Raw genomic sequence first — 11704 nt, 5'->3', positions numbered from 1 at the left:
GGGATTCAGCAGTGAGGAGAATGTGGCAAAGAGCTTCCTAGGGTTAGAGGCAGATGCTTGGAATTTAGAGTGGTAGAAAGTGGCCTTAGCAGCAGAAACAGATGAAGAAAATGTAGAGAGGAGGGAGTGAAAAGATGCCAGGTCGGCAGGGAGTCTAGTTTTCTTCCATTTCCGCTCAGCTGCCCGGAGCTCTGTTCTGTGAGCTCGCAATGAGTCATCAAGCCACAGAGCTGGAGGGGAGGACCGAGCCGGCCGGGAGGATAGGGGACACAGGGAGTCAAAGGATGCAGAAAGGGAGGAGAGGAGGGTTGAGGAGGCAGAATCAGGAGATTGGAGGGAGAAGGATTGAGCAGAGGGAAGAGATGATAGGATGGAAGAGGAGAGAGTAGTGGGAGAGAGAGAGCGAAGGTTGCGGCGGCGCGTTACCATCTGTGTAGGGGCAGAGTGAGTAGTGTTGGAGGAGAGCGAGAGAGAAAAGGATACAAAGTAGTGGTCGGAGACATGGAGGGGGAGTTGCAGTGAGATTAGTAGAAGAGCAACATCTAGTAAAGATGAAGTCAAGCGTATTGCCTGCCTTGTGAGTGGGGGGATGGTGAGAGGGTGAGGTCAAAAGAGGAGAGGAGTGGAAAGAAGGAGGCAGAGAGAAATGAGTCAAATGTAGACGTGGGGAGGTTGAAATCCCCCAAAACTGTGAAGGGTGAGCCATCCTCAGGAAAGGAACTTATCAAGGCGTCAAGCTCATTGATGAACTCTCCAAGGGAACCTGGAGGGCGATAGATGACAAGGATATTAAGCTTAAATGGGCTAGTGACTGTGACAGCGTGGAATTCAAATGAGGAGATAGACAGATGGGTTAGGGGAAAAATTGAGAATGACCACTTGGGAGAGATGAGGATTCCTGTGCCACCACCCCTCTGACCAGATGCTCTCGGGGTATGCGAGAACACATGGTCAGACGAGGAGAGGGCAGTAGGAGTAGCAGTGTTTTCAGTGGTAATCCATGTTTCCGTCAGTGCCAGGAAGTCGAGGGACTGGAGGGTGGCATAGGCTGGGATGAAGTCAGCCTTGTTGGCGGCAGAACGGCAGTTCCAGAGGCTGCCTGAGGTGTGTGGTGCGTGCAGGGACCACCAGGTTAGAGAGGCAGCAGCCACGCGGTGTGGGGCGTTTGTGTAGCCTGTGCGGAGAGGAGAGACCAGGGATAGGCAGAGGCATAGTTGACAGGCTGCAGCAGATGGCTACAATAATGCAGAGGAGATCGGGATGAAATGAACTAAACATCAGGGAAAGGAGAGAGCAGGCCTCCCTCACCAAAAAAAAATATATATATAACTCTCCCAACTTCCACCTCAGAAACTATAATTGTTTCACTGAACCACCCGAGTAAAACTCTCCCAACTTCCACTTTAGAAATTAGAATTGTTGTAAACTACAGCAGACTGTTATCAGTAGCTATAATTAAGTACAGCAGCTACCAACCACCTAACGTTAATGCCTCGGATGAGGTTAGAAAAACAGCTGAATGGTAGCAGCTAGCTGGCTCAATCACAGGTACTCTTAACCATGAAATAACATTGGAAACAATTAACCATAGTTGCAAAGAGTTACCAGTAGCTACCCGCTAGCTAGCTAGCTAGCTTTGTTGGTCCAAGTAGTGGGTAGGCTAGCCTCGTGCTTCGCCGGAGTCCGCCGAATACAGTCCTTACCTACAATAATTACCTACAATAACCTTCAATAACTACCTGAGTAAGCTACCTATAATACCAAACTACAATACCTACCTACAATCTAAATACATGGTTTAAGCTTAACTCAACACCATATAAGAAGCCAAGCTTACCTTTCATAACGCAGCAACGATTAAACGTTGGGTAGCTAGCACAAAGATATTGTATTTAGCTACCACAGCCTGCTGGTAGTGTTGGCTGGCTAGCAATGGCTACTGTGTTGACTTTGTTTGAAAAACGGCGTCGCTGCGAACGAATGTAGCTGGCTAAAAGGATATTGTTTTTAGTTGCAACCGTTGCTATTAGCAACTCACCAGCTAATCCAGGAGGTGAGTTAGCTAGCTAGCTTAGTAATGAAGAGAGAGAGGTTGGACCAAGGGGTTTTCATAACCAAGTGATGAAGAGAGAGAGGTTGGACCAGGGGGTTTTCATAACCAAGTAATGAAGAGAGAGAGGTTGGACCAGGGGGTTTTCAGAACCAAGTAATGAAGAGAGAGAGGTTGGACCAGGGGGTTTTCATAACCAAGTAATGAAGAGAGAGAGGTTGGACCAGGGGGTTTTCAGAACCAAGTAATGAAGAGAGAGAGGTTGGACCAGGGGGTTTTCATAACCAAGTAATGAAGAGAGAGAGGTTGGACCAGGGGTTTTTCAGAACCAAGTAATGAAGAGAGAGAGGTTGGACCAGGGGGTTTTCATAACCAAGTAATGAAGAGAGAGAGGTTGGACCAGGGGGTTTTCATAACCAAGTAATGAAGAGAGAGAGGTTGGACCAGGGGGTTTTCATAACCAAGTAATGAAGAGAGAGAGGTTGGACCAGGGGGTTTTCAGAACCAAGTAATGAAGAGAGAGAGGTTGGACCAGGGGTTTTTCATAACCAAGTAATGAAGAGAGAGAGGTTGGACCAGGGGGTTTTTCAGAACCAAGTAATGAAGAGAGAGAGGTTGGACCAGGGGGTTTTCATAACCAAGTAATGAAGAGAGAGAGGTTGGACCAGGGGTTTTTCAGAACCAAGTAATGAAGAGAGAGAGGTTGGACCAGGGGTTTTCATAACCAAGTAATGAAGAGAGAGAGGTTGGACCAGGGGGTTTTCATAACCAAGTAATGAAGAGAGAGAGGTTGGACCAGGGGGTTTTCATAACCAAGTAATGAAGAGAGAGAGGTTGGACCAGGGGGTTTTCAGAACCAAGTAATGAAGAGAGAGAGGTTGGACCAGGGGTTTTCATAACCAAGTAATGAAGAGAGAGAGGTTGGACCAGGGGGTTTTCAGAACCAAGTAATGAAGAGAGAGAGGTTGGACCAGGGGTTTTTCATAACCAAGTAATGAAGAGAGAGAGGTTGGACCAGGGGGTTTTCAGAACCAAGTAATGAAGAGAGAGAGGTTGGACCAGGGGGTTTTTCAGAACCAAGTAATGAAGAGAGAGAGGTTGGACCAGGGGTTTTTCAGAACCAAGTAATGAAGAGAGAGAGGTTGGACCAGGGGTTTTTCATAACCAAGTAATGAAGAGAGAGAGGTTGGACCAGGGGGTTTTCATAACCAAGTAATGAAGAGAGAGAGGTTGGACCAGGGGGTTTTTCATAACCAAGTAATGAAGAGAGAGAGGTTGGACCAGGGGGTTTTCAGAACCAAGTAATGAAGAGAGAGAGGTTGGACCAGGGGGTTTTCATAACCAAGTAATGAAGAGAGAGAGGTTGGACCAGGGGGTTTTCAGAACCAAGTAATGAAGAGAGAGAGGTTGGACCAGGGGGTTTTCATAACCAAGCAATGAAGAGAGAGAGGTTGGACCAGGGGGTTTTCAGAACCAAGTAATGAAGAGAGAGAGGTTGGACCAGGGTTTTTTCCAGAACCAAGTAATGAAGAGAGAGAGGTTGGACCAGGGGTTTTCAGAACCAAGTAATGAAGAGAGAGAGGTTGGACCAGGGGTTTTTCAGAACCAAGTAATGAAGAGAGAGAGGTTGGACCAGGGGGTTTTCATAACCAAGTAATGAAGAGAGAGAGGTTGGACCAGGGGGTTTTCATAACCAAGTAATGAAGAGAGAGAGGTTGGACCAGGGGGTTTTCATAACCAAGTAATGAAGAGAGAGAGGTTGGACCAGGGGGTTTTCATAACCAAGCAATGAAGAGAGAGAGGTTGGACCAGGGTTTTTTCAGAACCAAGTAATGAAGAGAGAGAGGTTGGACCAGGGGGTTTTCATAACCAAGTAATGAAGAGAGAGAGGTTGGACCAGGGGTTTTCATAACCAGGCAATGAAGAGAGAGAGGTTGGACCAGGGTTTTTCAGAACCAAGTAATGAAGAGAGAGAGGTTGGACCAGGGGGTTTTCATAACCAAGTAATGAAGAGAGAGAGGTTGGACCAGGGGTTTTTCAGAACCAAGTAATGAAGAGAGAGAGGTTGGACCAGGGGGTTTTCATAACCAAGTAATGAAGAGAGAGAGGTTGGACCAGGGGGTTTTCATAACCAAGTAATGAAGAGAGAGAGGTTGGACCAGGGGGTTTTCAGAACCAAGTAATGAAGAGAGAGAGGTTGGACCAGGGGGTTTTCAGAACCAAGTGACCTGATCAGGAATGTATTGTTTTGTTCTCTCCCCCCCCTCTCTCTCTCTCTCCACTCTTTTCCCTCCCTTGCTCCCTCCAGATAAATTAGCCCAATGGGTACGGTAACACCCCCCTCCACGTGGCATGCTACAACGGGCATGATGTGGTGGTGAATGAGCTGATCGAGTGTGGCGCCAACGTGAACCAGGTGTACGAGAAGGGTTTCGCCCCACTCCACTTCACGGCCGCCTCGCGCCATGGGGCGCTCTGCCTGGAGCTGCTGGTGGGCAACGGGGCCCTCGTCAACATCAAGGTGAGGAGACCGGATGACCAACACTGTGTCTGAACTAAATAACACCCTATTCCCTATGTAGTGCACTACTTTTGACCAGGGGCCCATAGAGCAAGGAGCCGTGATGACACTGCCTGTGTCCCAAATGGCACCCTGTTCCCTTTATAAGTACACTACTTTGGTTCAAAAAGTAGTGTACTTATAAATAGGGTGCCATTTGGGACGCACACACTGACGCAGCACATGGCTTAGTATTTGGCCCTGGTCTACATTCAAATACCAATGGAATAGGCCTAACAATGCAAACTAAATGCCATCAAGCGCTCCTCCAATACGTGTTTGATTTTGCCTGTGGTCAGCAGCACAGACTGCCGTGTGAACCATCTTTGTCTTTCTATCTGCAGAGTAAAGATGGAAAGACCCCCCTCCACATGACGGCCATCCACGGACGCTTCTCCAGATCTCAAGCCATCATCCAGAATGGTGAGTCGCTGTGAATGCTCTCAACTGAATATATATGAACCAGTAGGCTCTTCAGCATTGTCTTTTGTCTTCAAACCATGATTCACTGGCACAGAGCAATGTTACTTGCAATGTGGTTGAACATGAAGCTTCATGAGGCCTCTAGGGTCAAGTGGTTGACGTGTGTGTGTGTCTGTGTGTGTGTATGTGTGTGTGTCTGTGTGTGTCTGTGTGTGTCTGTGTGTGTGTGTGTGTGTGTTCTGTAGGTGCTGAGATCGACTGTGAAGAAAAGAATGGAAACACACCTCTGCACATCTCTGCTCGCTACGGCCATGAGTTACTCATCAATACACTCATCACGAACGGAGCTGACACAGCCAAGTGAGAACACACACAGTTTCCAGCAAAAATGCAACATGCATCTGCAATTCTGTCATTGACCGAATTCCCGCTTGGAGACTATGCTCAACACATTGTGGTGTGTGGGGGGTTGATAGACAGGGCATTGCAGCATGCTGATGTGTTGATCTGCTGTGGGGTTTAATGAGGACTGTGATGTGGTGCTGTTTCCAATCTTAGCTGAATCAACTGTAAGTCGCTCTGGATAAGAGTGTCTGCTTAAAGTCTAAAATGTAAAAATGTGTTGCAGGCGAGGCGTCCATGGGATGTTCCGCCTCCACCTGTCTGCTCTCAGTGGGTTCTCTGACTGCTGTCGGAAGCTCCTCTCATCAGGCTTTGATATAGACACCCCTGACGACTTTGGAAGGACCTGTTTACATGCTGCAGCAGCTGTTGGGTGAGTGGACTGGTCCAGGCTTTACACCAAGGAATATTTAGTTCATGAACTGGAAAGCCACCAGAAAGAACAAACACATATTCACACTCTTACATTTCACATTGTTTAGCAGTATAAAAAAATCGTATAGATCATTAGTGCAGTATAATTTCTGTATAATGTGGTTCCATGCCATGGTGGTATTGACTTGCGCTCTGGTCTAAATTGTCTTTATATCTTCTTGAAAGAGAAGAGAAACCTGCAAACTGCTCTTGCTAGTATCACTTTTTATTATTGCTTTTATTAGCATTATAAAAACAGTGATACTAGCAAGAGCGATGTACGGGTTTCTCTTTTCTTTAAGGTTCTCATTGTTACCATCCACCTGATAGCTCAGATGTGAAAGGGCCTTTCTGAACTTGATATCTTGTTACCATCCACCTGATAGCTCAGATGTACGAGAGCCTTTCTGAACTTGATATCTTGTTACCATCCACCTGATAGCTCAGATGTACGAGAGCCTTTCTGAACTTGATATCTTGTTACCATTCACCTGATAGCTCAGATGTACGAGGGCCTTTCTGAACTTGATATCTTGTTACCAGGAACCTGGACTGTCTGAATCTGCTGCTCAACACAGGGGCAGACTTCAACAGAAAGGACAGCTTCGGAAGGTCTGTCTGTGGCATCAAATAACTTTCATATGTGATCTTTATGATAATGGGGAATATAGTATAGGGGCATATAGGAATTATTATGGGAAATATTGGGCGGCAGGTAGCCTAGCGGTTAAGAGCGTTGGGTCAGTAACCGAAAGGTTGCTGGTTCAAATCCCCTAGCTGACTAGGTGAAAAATGTGTCTATGTGCACTGCAGCAAGGCACTTAACCCTAATTGCTCCTGTAAGTCGCACTGGATAAGAGTGTCTGCTAAATGACGTAAATGTAAATGTTTTACAGCTCCAATAAGTTGTTTCTGTTGTTGATGTTGAATGGTTTCTGTGCGTTCTTCTAGGAGTCCTCTGCATTATGCGGCAGCCAATTGTAACTACCAGTGTCTGTTTGCCTTGGTGGGGTCTGGGGCCAGTGTGAACGATCTGGATAAAAGGGGTTGCACCCCGCTCCACTACGCTGCTGCCTCCGACACAGACGGAAAGTACGTCTCACACCTCTCTTACTGTTGTGTGTGTTGTGGTGCCATGACCTTTCACATTTCACTGTAGTCTGGAGAGTATGTTGTGGTGCCATGACCTTTCACATTTCACTGTAGTCTGGAGAGTATGTTGTGGTGCCATGACCTTTCACATTTCACTGTAGTCTGGAGAGTATGTTGTGGTGCCATGACCTTTCACATTTCACTGTAGTCTGGAGAGTATGTTGTGGTGCCATGACCTTTCACATTTCACTGTAGTCTGGAGAGTATGTTGTGGTGCCATGACCTTTCACATTTCACTGTAGTCTAGAGTATGTTGTTGGCCGTGTTTGAATACATACTAGTGTTAAATCTGCAGTGTGAAAGCTTGGCCACGTCTCCTTTGGGAAAGTGTCTCTGCTTGCTTATCTGTCTGTCTTGATGTTGGTATAATGATTAGTGAACTCTTGACCTCTGACCTCTAGGTGTCTGGAATATTTGCTGCGAAACGACGCTAACCCAGGGATCAGGGACAATCAGGGCTACAACGCAGTCCATTACGCGTCTGCGTACGGACACCGCCTCTGTCTGGAGCTGGTGAGTCAGAACCACAGGGGACTAGACGCCCTGCATTCACAGACCATTTTGTCTGCGTCCCAAATGGATGTAGGGCCCATAGGGCTCTGGTCAAAAGTAATGCACTATATAGGGAATAGGGTGCCATTTGGGACAGACGTTGATATTCAGTAGGTTTTAAGGTGTGGTTGCATGTTTGTCGTGGCCGCATCGTCACTCTTGATGTTCTTTTTCCAGATTGCAAGTGAAACACCTTTAGATGTGGTAAGTACCAGTTGGTTACTTTTCCTCACACTAGCTTGTTTAAGATACGAATGCAACACCCCAGTATGTCTGCAGGGGCTGGTCACTGAGATTTACAACATGAAACATGCTACTAGACTAACCTTCAAAGTAAATATGTTACAAGTCTAAACTGGCCCGTCCTTGTCTTTCCCCAGCTAATGGAAACCTCAGGGACAGACATCCTGAACGACTCTGATGTCAGAGCTCCCATCAGCCCCCTACACTTAGCTGTGAGTAAAGCCTACCTGCTCCTGTAGGGGTCTCGCCACATGACAAATGGCACCCTATTCCCTATTTAGTGCACTACTTTTGACCAGAACCTTATGGGCCCAGATCAAAAGTACTGCACTACATGGGAAATAGGGTGCTATCTGGGATGCAGGCATGGTGTTGTTTTTCCACGAAAAGTTGATTGTCCAGACACTCACACACCATGTTCCTATCTGTTCCTGATTAGTGTAAAATACATGCATATTTTGACACGGTGATGATGAGGATGATTTCCTTATTTTGCCATTTGAGTTAATCAACCTCCAACAGAGGAGTAGTAGTGTGTTTGTTTCTAAATCTCACGCTTGGCAGGGACCTTCGATGTTGATGCTGGGCGGGAGAAAAAATGGGCACCCGATTTGAGAGACACTGGTCTACTTTAGAGGTCTAGGACTGTTTCTGTTCAGGCATACCACTGGTCTACTATAGGACATTGATTATATTAGGAGTGTATTTCTGTTCAGGCGCACCACTGGTCTACTATAGGACATTGATTATATTAGGAGTGTATATCTGTTCTGGCATACCACTGGTCTACTATAGGACATTGATTATATTAGGAGTGTATATCTGTTCTGGCATACCACTGGTCTACTATAGGACATTGATTATATTAGGAGTGTATATCTGTTCAGGCGCACCACTGGTCTACTATAGGACATTGATTATATTAGGAGTGTATTTCTGTTCAGGCGCACCACTGGTCTACTATAGGACATTGATTATATTAGGAGTGTATATCTGTTCTGGCATACCACTGGTCTACTATAGGACATTGATTATATTAGGAGTGTATATCTGTTCTGGCATACCACTGGTCTACTATAGGACATTGATTATATTAGGAGTGTATATCTGTTCTGGCATACCACTGGTCTACTATAGGACATTGATTATATTAGGAGTGTATATCTGTTCTGGCATACCACTGGTCTACTATAGGACATTGATTATATTAGGAGTGTATATCTGTTCTGGCATACCACTGGTCTACTATAGGACATTGATTATATTAGGAGTGTATATCTGTTCTGGCATACCACTGGTCTACTATAGGACATTGATTATATTAGGAGTGTATATCTGTTCAGGCATACCACTGGTCTACTATAGGACATTGATTATATTAGGAGTGTATATCTGTTCTGGCATACCACTGGTCTACTATAGGACATTGATTATATTAGGAGTGTATATCTGTTCTGGCATACCACTGGTCTACTATAGGACATTGATTATATTAGGAGTGTATATCTGTTCAGGCATACCACTGGTCTACTATAGGACATTGATTATATTAGGAGTGTATATCTGTTCAGGCATACCACTGGTCTACTATAGGACATTGATTATATTAGGAGTGTATATCTGTTCAGGCATACCACTGGACTTTGCTTCAGACTGTGTGTTTGTTTCCATTCAGGCGTACCACGGCCACCACCATGCTATGGAGGTCCTGGTTCAGTCTCTGCTGGATCTAGACGTGAGGAACAGCCAGGGGCGCACCCCTCTGGACCTGAATGCCTTTAAAGGCCATGTGGAGTGTGTTGACGTCCTCATCAACCAGGGAGCCTCCATCCTGGTTAAAGACTTCACCCTGAAGAGGACCCCCATCCACGCTGCAGGTACGCATAGGATATCACGTAAGACCTAGAGATTCTGTAATTCAAAAGTTTTCCTTACCAAGATGGACATTTGTTTGGTCATGTTGCTAGGACGCCAATGTCCACTCTAGGGATATTATATAGCATAGTGTGAAAATGCCCACTACACACTGATCTAAGGTCATTTTTTGTCATTATTGCTGAGGATCTGGGGAGGGTAAGCTGATCCTAGATCAGTGCACAGGGGGACTTCTATCCAGAGCCAGGTACACAGCTAGCAGGTGACAGGCTTCGAGGGCCTCAGCCCCAAAATGTTTTATTATCTGCTGTGTTAACATCATGAGGATGTCATCTACCAATACCACTGTTCTAGAAATCTGTCTGTTCATGTGAAGGTAATAGTCGTCCAGCAATCAGCTCATATCCTCTCTGTTTAGCCTCCTCTAGCTACCAACGGTCAATCATCTCACATTCTTATATCCTCTCTGTTTAGCCTCCTCTAGCTACCAACGGTCAATCATCTCACATTCTTATATCCTCTCTGTTTATCCTCCTCTAGCTACCAACGGTCATTCGGAGTGTTTGCGTTTGCTGATTGGAAATGCTGACCTCCAGAGTGCAGTGGACGTTCAAGACGGGAATGGACAGTAAGTCAATTGGGTTTTGGATACAATTCCTGAAATAAAGAGATTTTGACACTAGGTCTACGTCCCAAATGGCACCCTATGCCCTACTTGGTGCACTACTTTAAACCAGAACCCTATGGGCTCGGGTCAAAAGTAGTGTACCATATAGGGAATAGGTTGCCATTTGGGACTCAGCCTGGTTATTACCAGTTTGTAATATGACCTTGTTGTCTTGTGTATCAGAACCCCTCTGATGCTGTCGGTGCTGAGCGGACACACAGACTGTGTGTACTCACTGCTCAACAAGGGAGCCAGCGTAGAAGCCAAAGACAAGTGGGGCAGAACAGCGCTACACAGAGGGGTGAGGAGGAGAGCTGGCTGTATACGCTCACACACAGAAAGAGACGGGGAGGCTCAAATATACATATTATCTTCAGAAAAGTAGTTGTCCATGGGTAGTGGTGTATTCATCCCTGTAGGGGGACCTGCCTCCAGACATCATTTGTAATAATTGATGATTCATTATTATATCATTGATTATTAGTTATTCAAATCCATTCTTGTCTCCCCGCCCTTCCTCCCAGGCGTTGACGGGTCATGAGGAGTGTGTGGAGGCCCTGCTGCAGCACAGCGCCAGCTTCCTGGTTCGGGACTGTAAGGGGCGGACCCCTGTCCACCTGGCGGCGGCATCCAGACACATCGGGGTGCTGGGGGGGCTCCTACACGCCGCCCAGTCAGTGGAGACCCTCCCCGTCATCACAGACAACCAGGGCTACACGCCACTACACTGGGCCTGCTACAACGGTACGTACTGGACTAACGGAACACTAGATCTTTTCTGATTTTCTCTCTTCAGCACCGTAAACATGTCCCTGAATTAGGCAGGCCATACAACTAGGGGTGTAACGATTCGATTTGTATCACGATTTGTTCATTTAGAACGATACGATCCGAAACGATTCAGTGACTTGAAATCGATTCAGTAACCTTTTAGCCAAAAATTCAACCAGTGTGACTGAAATAAATACCTGGATACTGGACAGTGCAGGTGAAGTTTCCTAGATTCCTGTTCCTTGTAAGGACCGCAATGGTGGCTTGATAATTTCTCGCTCGTCGGCTTCTCCTCTGTCGTCCGCCATGCTATGTTTTGTTGTCTTTGCGCCTTTGCGCTGCTGCTGGCGTGGGGCGATGACGTCACGGATAGGCAGACTGAATCGAGTAATGTTTAAAGCCTTTATCATTAAAAGTGCTAAGAAAAAACATCCATATAAAGTCTGACGTGCTTAAATCCAATGGGTTATTTCCTAGTATCGATACAATCGATTTATTACATTTTAAAACGATGTTAGAGTGATATATGTTGTCCAAAAGGCCAACTACGCCGAGCACAGATCGATGTAGTTGGATCATAGGAATATAAATCGAT

General features: G+C 46.0%; 1 pseudogene; it reads left to right on the top strand.

The window, feature by feature from the left end:
• The first annotated feature begins 4395 nt into the window (after nucleotides 1–4395).
• Nucleotides 4396–11704, top strand: part of LOC121563201 — a 32272-nt pseudogene continuing 24963 nt past the window's right edge.

Source organism: Coregonus clupeaformis, unplaced genomic scaffold, assembly GCF_020615455.1.
Source record: "Coregonus clupeaformis isolate EN_2021a unplaced genomic scaffold, ASM2061545v1 scaf2594, whole genome shotgun sequence".
Lineage (NCBI taxonomy): Eukaryota > Metazoa > Chordata > Actinopteri > Salmoniformes > Salmonidae > Coregonus > Coregonus clupeaformis.
Note: the sequence above shows the minus strand (reverse complement) of the source record. Positions and strands in the feature narration are given on the sequence as shown.